The sequence below is a fragment of the Bidens hawaiensis genome, unplaced genomic scaffold (assembly GCF_021521415.1).
Source record: "Bidens hawaiensis isolate Kalapana, Puna unplaced genomic scaffold, B.hawaiensis_p1.1 tig00005142_1, whole genome shotgun sequence".
NCBI classification, from domain to species: domain Eukaryota; kingdom Viridiplantae; phylum Streptophyta; class Magnoliopsida; order Asterales; family Asteraceae; genus Bidens; species Bidens hawaiensis.
This window is the reverse complement of record NW_027491327.1, coordinates 153,070-164,961: the sequence shown is the minus strand read 5'-3', so window position 1 is coordinate 164,961 and position 11,892 is coordinate 153,070.

Sequence of the window (11,892 nt, the reverse complement as noted above, 5' to 3'; positions counted from 1 at the left end):
CGAGGGTTCGCGTCTTCCTCGGATTCCTCCGAATCATCATCGTACTCGAATTCTTCCACTTGTTGGATTGAACGTAAACGGTCATCCAACTCAGCTTGGAACTCTTTTTGACGTGCTTCGGCCCATGCTTTAACCTCATCGAGTGTTTGGCAGGGGAGCCTCGTCTGTTGATTTTCTAACTGGGTATCGGTGAATCCCAGTGTCTGATTATTTACTTCACTTGCCCCGGCTTGGGTAGCTGGGGTAGTGTTCGTAAAGTTTGTGTACTCGGTATTCCCCCTTGTAGCTGGGGTCATAATTACCGGAGTCTCATGGTTACTCGGTTTTGGGACCGGAGTATCCTTAACCATCTTTCCAGAAATTTTGAAAAAAAAAAAACTGGAGAAAAATAAAGTTCTAGCTTTATGCACGGATGGCGCCAATGAAGAAACACCAGTCGAACCCGACAGATTACGAGTAACCTGAGGGTTAGATAGACGTTTCCCACGAGGGGTTAATTCCGGCAAGATGGTTCTTCCGATAATCTGCAAAACAGACACCGTGAGCTCGTCACTAAGAAAGGGGGGGGGTTCCTCCTTGTGACCACCCTCCGGCGTGAGAATCAGTCTATATTACTCTTTGAATATAAAAGTATATTATTAATACTAGAGCAGTTATCAGGTAAATTATATAAGATATTAGATGATGAAATGATATTACCATTTGATGTCTTTTATAGCCGAAGGTGGGTTTCCAAGGAGGTTTAGCCGGCCTATTACTCTGCCAACTGTGGCCTACGCACGTGCTCTGCTGGTAATTGGTGGATAGGTAGCGGCTGACAGTGACCAGGCGTGCTGTTCACTTTTCCTTTTCCACCAACTACAGGCTAGGCACGTGGTATGGCAGGAGTTGGTGAGCAGGCGAAGGCTAATGGTCACAGTGCTGTGGCGTGTTGCCATGCTGCTGTCAGTGAGCTGTCGTATCGTTGGTCAGATCTTTTGTCCATACCTCGTCAGGTATCACACAAAAGATCCTCCATTATTATACGGACTGGCTCATTTAGGCGGGAGTTTTCCCCCTCCCGCCTTTATGCGGGAATGTTCCCGGCTTTGCTCATTCCTTCTTCAGGTGACTACTGAATTATTACGAGTTGGAGCCTTTATGCGTGTAGCCATGCTGCGCGGGTGGCCAGTCCCTAATGGCGGGTATCCGCACCTGCGGGAACAGGGGATACTTGGAAACCATAGGGAGGCATTTCCTGCGGGACCAGCTTGCGTACCGTATGTGAGGTCGTCACAACTCTGAGCGTGGTGGGTCCTGCAGGTTTGGTAGGTCGCGGCGCAGACGTCCCTATGGTGAAGTCTGCGGGTTCAACTGCGCAGACGTCCGTTTAAGGAGTCTTGCGTGTTCAACTGCGCAGACGTCTCCTTTTAAGGGAGTCTTGCGGGTCCTAACCGCCTCTGCTGGGACCTACCTCTTCAGTTTGTAAAACCTATCGAGTATAATAATAATTAGAAAAGATTAAGAAATAATAAGTAATCCTTCTAATACTATTTAATTTTCCTACCAATTTTGGTTTTATTTATTACATATAAATTTAAAAATAATGAAAAACAAATGTTGGGCCAATGTGTTTTTTAAAAGGAAAACATGGCATTCTGTTAACTTTAGCCGAATGGCACACATGTAATTACACTTATACCCCTCGTACTTTGTCTTGTCATCCCCATCTACCCTACCTTCATCTCATCTATCTATTTTTCTTAGTTTCTGTTCGTTTCAAGGATTTGGAAGGAATTCTAAGGAATGAGATTTTAAATCCCATGAATTGATATGTTCGTTTCATTAAATGAAAGAATGGGAATGGAAACTAAATCCCATTAAATCCCACATTTCATGTGATTTTAAAATCCTACATATTTTATAAGGATTGTTATGGAAAATAAATGATTGTTTGATTAACCCTAATCACTAGGGGTGGCAAATGAGTTGGGTTGGGTCGAAACGGGCCATGGGTCGGAATGGGTCAACTAAAAAAGGGTTGTTTTGATTCGGTCGGAACGGGTTAGGGTCAAAAGGTTCGGGTCAGAGCGGGTCCAGGTCGGAATGGGTCAAAGTCGGAACAGGTCAAAACGGGTTTCGAATCGTTTTTTTTTTCTAAAAACGAGGGCAAAGGCGGAAACGTTTTAGTTTTTTTACATTTTTCATTTTTGATTTATATTTTTAGTTATGATTTTTTTATCTAATTTTTTTTGAAGGGGTTTTTATTGTTAATAAAAACCCCTCCAAAAAAATTCAAAAAAATAATTAAAAAAATCATAACTCAAAATATAAATCAAAAACAAAAAATATAAAAAAACTAAAACGTTTCCTTCGTTGTTTCTTCAAAAAAAAAAAGAAAAAAAAACCGAGAATGAAGAAGATTCCAATTCCAATACATATTAACTAACCAAACACATGATAGGGATTCTCAAACATTCCATTCAATTCCAATTCCAAATTCTTTAGAAAAAGTCCGTGAAACAAACGCGCTCTTAGTATTTTGTTTTTCTTTTTGTATTAAATCAGCATCTAAAGTCTAAACCCTTTGTCATCAATAAAATCACCACCATACACTTCTCTTATCACCTTGCCCGAACTTTAAGCTTTTTTTCCCCCTATGGGTCACCTTTTTTCCAGTGATCGATCAGTGCTAATATGCTAATAGACTAAGCCCAAAAAAAGTACGGGTCAGTCAGATAATAGGTCATGTCAGGTCGGGTTAGCAACAATCCTAATACTAAAGATATGTGGTATGTAGACGTATAGAATGGTATGGTAACATTTTATAACTGACCTTTGCACCGGAAATGAGAATCAAGAGGCATCAGAATTGCTTATATACGTTAATTTGATAAAGCAGCATATAAATAGTTTAAGAAAGAAAGAGATCAATGGAACAAGTCATTTTGAGGATTACTGCAGTTGCGAAATATATTGCAAAATACATTTAGCATTTCATAGATCAAATAACTAATTGTATAAAGAAGTATGGAAAATTCTTTTTGGAATCATTGAGATGTTGAAAAAGTTTAACCCGATTAGGAAACAACAGGAGCACCGTATTACAAATGACGATCTTCATGCACATTATCTTGGACATAATATCTTAATATCGAAATTTGAAAACGAGTTAGCACTTTTAATAGCTCATAAAATTAAATCATAAATCTTCAAAAGACAACCATGGGGTTTAGAATACTGTTTTAGTGATTTTACTATATATCATCAAGCCGTTAGTTTATAAGTTGAATTTACTTACAATTATCAATACGGAATCATAACAAACGTTGATACAAGTTGGGTTATGTAGAATACGTGTTTGTTTGAAGCTATTGTGCTTTCGAGATAACATAATATATTACAATAAAATCTATAAAAATATGAGATGTGATAAAATCTTGTTGATTGGGAAGAGGATAAAGATATATATGCATGAAAACAAAGTAATTTATACATTTTCTTTTAGTTAACTAACTTTATCTTCTTAATTGAATAATCAAATTCATTGTCTGGTTAGCGTGGCAAGTTGTTACATAGCACATGAAGGTTGTGTTGGAAGATTAAGCAAAGTGTGTTTGAATGTACGCCTCAAAACTTGAAGTTGTAAAACCTTATCCCACATCAGATATGGAACAAAATGACTAGTGGTTTATAAGATGCAATCTTCACTACTCATTTGAAGTTTTGTGATGTGTTTTTCTACAACTCCTACCACCACACATGCGGTGCAAATTTGGGTTTATGGGCTAAAATCTATCAAACTTGTGGCCAGAGGAATACCAACAAGTTGTTTAATTTTTACGCAAGAAAACAGGGGGGTGGGCCCTGGCCCTAAAGAAGTTTCGCCCCTGTCAAACCATTTGGCCAGAAATTGTGCATCAAGTGTTGGTTCTGGTTTTATGGAACCCATGTTGTATCGTCTACTTGTTGAGGCATTACACTATTTTACAATCACTACACTCGATCACTCTTATGCAGTTAATCAAGCTAGTCATTGCTTACACGCCCCTAATAAAACTCACTTTCAGTGCGATTAGTGATTCCTTCACTGTGTTAAGGTCACTCTTATATATATATGGCCTTCTTTTTCAACTTTTTCACACAAGTTTGATTCTTGGATATTCGGATGTGAAATAAGCATGTTGTATTAGATTAACCTGACGTTTAACCTACCTCTACTCCATTGTTCGTGGTGTTAATCTCTTATCATGGAGTGCCAAGAAGCAAGCTACACTCTTGTTCAAGCCGTGAGTCCGAACATAGTACCATGGCTAACATGACTATTGAGATCGACCAGATCACCCATCTTCGTCTAGGACTGACTTTATGCCTAGTTGCCGCTAGATGGTTAACCACACATTTGTGATAATCAAAATGTTTTGTTCTTAAGTAAATTAAAATCCCGTTTCCCATAGAGAGGCTAAACACATTGATATGAGTACTATTCATTCATGGATTTGTCTCCTCCGATCAGCCATACGCTAAGGTAGCGTTTGGTATGCAGGAATGACAGTAGGAATGAAATGATTCATTACGTGGAAATGAAAAAAGTGGTGTTTGGTTGCTCAATGGAATGGAATCATCCATTACACATGGAATCTCATTCCATCAAAACCATTCCTTCACACCCTCCTTTTTTTTCATTCCATTCCTCATTCACCCTACTTTCTCAACAACACCACCACTTAACAAACACCACCACCACCACTACCATCGGCACCACCAACAACTCCGCTGACACCGCCGCCGCCGCCGCCACCACCGTCGCCACCGCCACTATCATTTTCGTCGCCGGAGCTACCACCGTCGCCACTGTAGGGATTTTTTTTTTTTGGGTTAGAAAGTATTTTGAGATATGAGTGTTTTTATTATTTCTATTTCACTTCACCAATTTTTTTGGATACCAAACAATAAAAATTAATAATTGATTTCATTCCTATAGGTTAACCAAACAAGACAAAGAAATGGTAATGATCAATTTCATTCTCTTGTCCATTCCATTCCTTCTCCCATTTCATTCCCCCTTTATTCCATTACCTCCAACCAAATATACCCTAAGTTTAATCCCACCAAGCTTTAAGTAACGACCATCTTCACTAAAATCCTTCTAGATCCTTTGTTTAAAACTTCCACTAAGGTTTCCTTTGATCAACCACATGTTCACATGAAGATAGAATTTACTGTTATGCTAAATTTCAAGCCAACAGATAAAAAATATTTGAGGATTCAATTAAAAAGATAAACTTTGTTTATTTAATAGTAAATGCATAAATTAATTACTTGTTTTCATGCTTTCATGCATCTCTCTTTATCCTCTTCCCAAACAACAATGCTTTTATCACTTCTCACATATTTATAGATATTATCCTGGTAAATTATGTTATCTTGATTATGAAATTACCAAAACCATGTGTATGGTGTTGGTTTTTGCAAGTTATTAAGTCAAAGGTTTTAAAAACAGTGCAATATACTTAGGGGGTGTTTGTTTTTTCTTCAAACATCTTCAAGGAGCTAATGTCTGCAGGCGCGCAGACATTACCCTTGAAGACTGTTTGTTTTTTTTCTTAAAACAGATCTGAAGTTATCTTCTTTCATCTTAAAAGAAAAGCAAGGAAATCTTGCTTAAAACATCTTCACAAAAAAACCCTACTCTTCTCCCTTTGCAGCCACCCTCTCATCCACTGCTCCTACCACCGTCCGCCAACACCACCACCCACCGTACGCCGCCACCACCACCCCCGTACCCCGCCGCCACCGTCCACCACCATCCACCGCCACCACCACCACCACCGTCCACCACCCACCATCCATCACCACCACCGTCCACCACCCACCATCCATCACCACCACCGTCCGCCACCACCACCACCATCCATCACCGCCACCACCACCATCCATCACCCACCACCACCACCATCCATCACCGCCACCACCACCACCATCCATCACCGCCACCACCACCGTCCACCACCCACCATCCATCACCACCACCGTCCACCACCCACCATCCATCACCACCACCGTCCGCCACCACCACCACCATCCATCACCACCACCGTCCACCACCCACCATCCATCACCACCACCATCCATCACCACCACCACCATCCATCACCGCCACCACCACCATCCATCACCCACCACCACCACCATCCATCACCACCACCGTCCACCACCAACCAAAACCATCCATCACCACCACCCATTGTCCACCACCACCATCCACCGCCACTACCCACCGTCCGCCGCCACTACCACCATCCACCACCACCACCTTCCACCACCCACCAAAACCAAATCGGCATGGCAAGCAAAGACTAAAAACTAGATGTAACTTGAATAAATGACTTCTATCTTGTGAGATAAGTTTGACAGTTATGCAGACAGTATCAGCTTATAAAAACAAACAGTCTTATATTTTCAGCTTGCAGATCTTCAGACCACATCTTCAGTTGCAGACATGAAAACAGATGAAATCAGCTTGCAGACAGTTTATGTCTGCAAAAACAAACAGCACCTTAGTTACCTTTTTGGCTATTGTTTAACCATAACTTTCTCGATGAGATCTCTACATTATTATACATACAATCCCCTCTATACTTGTACAAATCTGTTCTTTCTGATACAAAAGAGTAGGACTACTGAAAGTTTGCACAAGCGAGTAGGACTATACATAAGTTTGCACATAATTAGAAATGGATTTGCAAAACTTACAACCATCGTTTCGCCAATAATATTTGTGTTTAGTGAGGCGCCATGATCTTGTAACCATTCATTTGATAATTTAGTTTACGATTTGTCTTTTGGTTGTTTTATTATGAAAACATAGAAAAAACAGCATGTTACATATGATGTATGTTAAAGTCCTTCCTATCATAGTTAATGCCTTGCCTGTACTTATCATGCTTGTCTGCCCAATTTTCTGCTATCATGGTGCCATTTATGTGAAGCTTATAAAAGCAGTGGGCAGTGATCTCTTTGAGTTGTGACTTGTGAGTTTGTGGTTATCTCTATTATCAGTTTGTTTATTTTTGAGGGAAGGAAGCTTTGTTGCTAAAAATGTAGAATCGTGATGATCAGTTTAAGGTCCATTGATCTGTTTGTACCTACCTCATATAGCAGATACTTTAGAACTAAACTCTTTGTAATCTTAATTCAACTTACCATGTTAAATGACATCTTAAGTACTCGTGACCTTCTAATATCAAACTACATTAACTGATACATCTCTTCATGATTCTAGCCACTTTTTCTAGGAGTTACAAGTTCATTTGGGAAATCTAGAAGTTGACTTGAAAGTTGTAATACATTTATGAAAAGTGTTGTTCGAGTTGACCGATATAGACTTGCAGGTTTGATGGGCATCATCCCTATCATTAGAATATGCTAATCTTAGTTTACTTTTTTAAGCTTTATGATTGTTTGACTAGGTTATGTAGGACACAAAACAATTCTTTCACTTATGTCAAACCTATTTCAGATGCTTCTGAGTTTCTCTTATCTGATTCTTTAAAACTTAATTGCATAATCATTGATTACTAATTACTTTATTAACTGCTACATTATTAACTGCATAATTGCATAATTCTTTAAAACAATTTTTATTAACTGCTACATTATTACTTTTTATGCTAATGCTCTATTTTAATGAAGTTGCTGACAAGTGACGTGGATAATGAAGACTCAATCTCATATACCAAGGGCCAAATAGGGTTTAATTAAGTATAGTGACAGGTGAAGTAATCCGTCTTAAATTATTATTTTTGCTTGTGTTTCAATAGAAACATCACACATCAAACTCAACTGAAGACGGGCAATTGCAAGGATGCTGATTTTCATAATATTATCTTGTGTGGTTCAGTTTTTAGTTGAATTTCATATAGCTTCTATTAACTCGTGTACTTGTAACTCTCATTAGTAACTCGTGAAAATATACTTTTTGTGATCGTTTGACATGCTTCATGTCAATGCATCATATTTTTACTCGTTCGTCATTTTTTTTTTATTTTAATTCAATAATTGTGACCCGTTTCATGAGTTTAATTGCAATTAAGTGAATTTAGCACAAAATAGTTTAGAGAGATAAAATAGTCAGTCATTCTACATAATCATTTAGAGGTCCAACCAAACGACACTTACTGGATCAGAGTCTCTTAACCATTCAGACATCTTACTGGTTTAGCATTTAATGGTTCAGCACTTGCCAAATGGACCCTTAGTATGTCTCATTTAGGTCACTAAAATGAGTGTTCTAAAACGAGATGGATAACTACTATACTACTAGAGGTATGTATTTAGTATTTACTGATAAAAAAAATGTTAAGTGGCCTAATTGAGACACATTCAAAGTTGAGTGATTTAATTAAGATATATTGAAAGCCGAGTGACCAAGTGAATTTTTTTTTTAAAATACAAGTGACTTAATTGGAAACGATTAAAGTTGGTTACTATTATGAGATATTTTCCCTCTATAACATGTTATGTTTTCTTCCACAATTATTTTGTTGCTAAATAGTCAGGGGTTGTATACAAGCCATACAACTTATGAACTACTTGATATTGTTTGCTAAAAGCTAAAATCAAGTCAAACATATTAAAGAATAATTAATATTATATATGGTAAAACTAAACAGTATAATATATTATTTATATTAAAAACTATAGCTATAACCAGTGGCGGACCCAGGATTTTTTGTCAACGGGGTCCCAATTTTTTCGTTTTACAAAATTTTTCGGGTCGGTCGTTATTCGGGTCGGGTCGAGGCGAGGAACATAATAAAACACGGAACTATGGTGTCATTGGAAACGAGTAAGTAGAAAGAATCTAAATTAGAAACTAGATGAAACATACACTTTTAATTCATACCCGAAAAACATGAACGTAATCTATATATATGGTCTTACATAATTGACCAAAACATGAAAAAATAACTCTAACACAAATAAATGATTAATTATAATATACATACACAAGGTAAATAATAAAAGAATATGCAAAATCCATGTTAACATTATATATGTTGTATGGTGATAATGACTATATGAGAGAAACTAACAAAAAGCACAAATACCCTAACTGAATAACTAAGACTAGGATATTAAAAAAACAATAAAAAAGGAGTATAGTGGGCTTGAACCTACAACCTCTCACAAGTAAAACAAGGGACTTTCTACTGTACCAGTTCAATCCTAATAATATGGGTTCCAAGTATTAATTTTTATGGGGTCCTTACAAAATTTACTATACCGTCTCTAAGTAATTTTTAAAAAACATCGGTGTCCCGGGACCCCGATCGGACCTATGTGGGTCCGCCCCTGGCTATAACATTATAAAAACATACTTATAAATATATATTAATAAATTATAAAATAATTAACTTGAGAAGGAAAAATTACTCCTAAGTCAAGGTCGAGCTCCTGAAACGTTTGCAAAAATAATTTACTTGAGCAGGCAACTGAATTATGCAATCAATATATGGCTATGTGCTATCTTGCTTGGAAGGGGTGCCAGTTGCCGACATGCAGCAAAAAGTGGAGAAAATTGTAGAGGCCGGAGAGGATCGTCATCACGCAAAACAAAAAGGATTTTAGGAAAAATGTGGAGGTATGAAGTAGCAAGGATCACCACGTCGCTACTATGGCATGATGTGGTGAACCCCGCAACCATAACAAGTAGTCACATGGCCTAAGTTGCTAAGTTTACACAAGTTCACCATTAGTTTAATGTGACTCTATAGATACATTTTAGAAAAAAATGTTAAAATGTTTTCAATTTTATATTTCTAATGATAAATGAAAGATAAGGACACTAAGTAGATAGATAAATCTCCAACTGCATGTATCTACTCACAAAATTATATTTATTTAAACTTATATTTATTTTAGTGATGTACATAATAAGTAAATAACATAAGAGTCCACCATCACTTTTGGTGGACAAACGTTATGCCAGACTATAGGTGATCAAATCGGGTTGGTCAAAGGAACTGGAACCGGTTCAGAACCGGTTCCATTAGTCAACATCACTGTTTAAACCGGTTCCATGGTCGAACCGGTTAGGGAACCGAACCGGTTCCCCAACCCTCGGACCCGGAACCGGTGGAACCGGTTCTGACCGGTTCCTAAACCGGTTCTTACACTGTAACCGGTTCCAACCGGTTACAGTGTAAAATATTATTTTTTTTCGTTTTTCGTTTCCGCTGCTTGTGTAGGTGATGATTTGTGTTATTCTGATTTCTGAAGAGGCTCATGCTACTTTTGTTGTTCACCCACAGAGCAATGGTAAACAACATATTGAACTTAATGCTATGAGTGTCAGCGTGTTTGAATTGATTAGTCTGTATCGTGTATCGTGTAATGGTGAACTTAAATCTGTATCGTGTTACATTTGTTGAGTTTGCTATGTATTATAGTCTTTTGGCTTACGCAAGTCAAATGCTGAATTATAATCAAGAGCGGTGTTATACGATTCGTATTTGTATAACATGTTAAATAAAAAAAACAATTAACATAAAATTCATTTTATTTACTTTAAGAAGTTCAAAAAAAAAGGTTACATGTTTTAAAATATTCAAAAACAAACTAACAAAACATTAAACTTATAAATATAAAGTTGTGACATATTATTTCTAGAAAAGGCTTCTTGTTCGTCGTAATTATTGAGTGGCGACTTATTCATCAGAATTACTTGTAGAAACGCCTTCTTGTTCGTCGTGCACTCGAACATCAAGTGGTGTTTCGTCTTCCAGAGTGGTTACGTATTGAACACGATCGATTGAGTCCAAGTGATCCTTCAAGCAAATAGCGTTTTTTCTATTTTTTTGCGTTCGGGTTTGCGTTTTGAGTGTTGTGATGAACCCATTACACCAAATACCTATTTATACTAGTAGTGGGGTGTTTGGGGAGCCAAAAACGGCCATTTTTGACCCCAACGGTCAAAAAACGGCCATAAAACCGTTTCCCAACGGCTAGAACTACTCCAACGGCTAGAACCGGTTCCGAACCGGTTCCGGTCGAACCGGTTCCAGAACCGGTTCCGGTTCGGTTCCGGTTCCTACCCGGTACACCTCCAAAAATGTCAAACCGGTCCCGGATCGTCGGGTTGAAACGGAACCGTACGGGTTCATACGAAAAACGGGTAGGAACCGGTTCGGTTCCGGTTCGGTTCCACCGAACCGGTTCCAGGAACCGGTTTTGTTGTCCACCTCGATGCCAGACTAGAGGACATAAGAATCCAAGATGCCATGATGTTGGGATCGGGCCCACCGTGCACTGATCCATGGCCCATGGAACATGGTGAGATCTAACATGGGACAACAAGTAACCGTCACTCACTAGCCGTTATTCTACATATCCAATGACGGACAGGGCGGTAGGGTGGAGGCGGGGACTTAACACTAATTTTAAATGGGAGGTCGGTATTTTCGCATATGAATAAAAGAAAGAGGGGGGGGGGGGGAGTTCCAAATTGATTGTATGGCTACCTTTAAAAATGATGACATTGCAATTTGGGACGAAGCCTGTAACTTTTTATTTTTTTTCTGGGTCAAATGTGGTGACATGCTTGAAGACTTACAAATTATTTCTTGTCTAGTAATGCTTCTATTCTCTTCAGGGGATAGATTTATATGTTTAGGTTAACAGTCAACATCGACTATGCCTTTAACAGAATAGATTTATAGATATAACTTACTAGCTAGCAATTTCACATGAGCACTCTTTTAAAAGAAAATGATAAAGGTAACGTGTTGTCGAGAAATTTTGGAACCGCCACTGCTAGTGCAAATGGTTTAATTATGATAAACAATAATCAGCACACAATATATCCACTGTTTTGACCCATAATCCGTTACCTCATGAAGAACATGATAT